Below are 1273 nucleotides of genomic sequence, written 5' to 3' on the forward strand. Positions count from 1 at the left end.
AAGCTATTTAATTCTAAGTTGCTGGAACCTACTGGCAAGTAGGAGTAAGTGAAGCCTTGAATTCTGCTGGGTTCTGAGGAAGAAACTGCAGGGGGCTTCCTCTCCTGTGCCTGGGCAAGTAATCAGTTAACAGCATTGAACCCAAGGGTCAGAACACCAACTGGTAAGCATAGACAAGATCTATGCACAGATCTGTAGGGGAAGGCCAGTGCCAAATCTTGTATTACTAGAAAAGTACAAATGGAACTTCCAAATGAACAAGGAGCAAAAGATGGAATGAATAGCAAATTAAATAAAACAGCAATAATTTTTAAAAGGAATAAAGCATATGGCTTTTATGATATTGCAGTATGTTCCCTCTATCCCTACACTGCAGAGACAATGTGGGTGGAACTAGAGGCTATGATACTAAGCGAAATGCGGGGCATTTATCATATGGTTTCACTCATATGTGGAAGTTAAGAAACAAGACAGAGGATCACGGGGGAGGGAGGGAAAAATGAAATCAGACAAAATTAGAGAGGGAGACAAACCATAACAGACACTGAACAATAGGAAACAGAGGGTTGCTGGAGGGGAGGGGGATTGGGGGATTGGCATTAAGGAGGGCACATGATGTGATGAGCATTGTGTGTGATAATGAACTCTACCTTCGTAACCAAAAAAAAAAAAAAAAAAATCCTAATAATGAACTCTACCCCTGTAACCAAAAAAAGCAAACTGTGAGATAAAATAACCAATAAACTTAAAAGGAAGGTATAAAATTGGTACATTATTTATTATGCTATGTAAGTGAAAGATTTAAAGAAACATTGTATTAAAAGCAAAACAGAAAAGATTTTTATATTATTTATGGGTAATCTGCACAAAATAAAGTAATAATAAAATTATTTTATAAGAGCTTTGCGCAGTGGCAGTATCGTAGCCAATGAGGTTTATCCGAGGCGCGATTATTGCTAATTGAAAATTATTTTATAAGAAAGGAGACAAAGAGGCAAAGAAATACCAGGCAAGTGCAAACCAAAAGAAAGCCGGAAGAGCAATATCAAAGTCACTCAAATGAGATTTAAGGTTAAAGGCACTAAAAAGGTGAAAGAAGAACATTGTATCATGGAGTTCCAGCAGGAAAGGATCAAGAGAATGGAATAAATGCAATATCTGGATAGATGACAGGAATTTTCCAAAACCGATGAAAGACTGATATCTTATTTACTTATTACCTATATCTATAGCACTTATTCCAGAATTTTAGGAATCCCTTAAGAAGTAAACC

General features: G+C 36.7%; 1 pseudogene; it reads left to right on the forward strand.

Annotated features, from left to right (window-relative positions):
- Positions 1–899: 899 nt before the first annotated feature.
- Positions 900–983, forward strand: LOC123947709 (annotated as a pseudogene).
- The last annotated feature ends 290 nt before the right edge of the window (positions 984–1273 follow it).

This window comes from Meles meles, chromosome 7 (assembly GCF_922984935.1).
Source record: "Meles meles chromosome 7, mMelMel3.1 paternal haplotype, whole genome shotgun sequence".
Lineage (NCBI taxonomy): Eukaryota > Metazoa > Chordata > Mammalia > Carnivora > Mustelidae > Meles > Meles meles.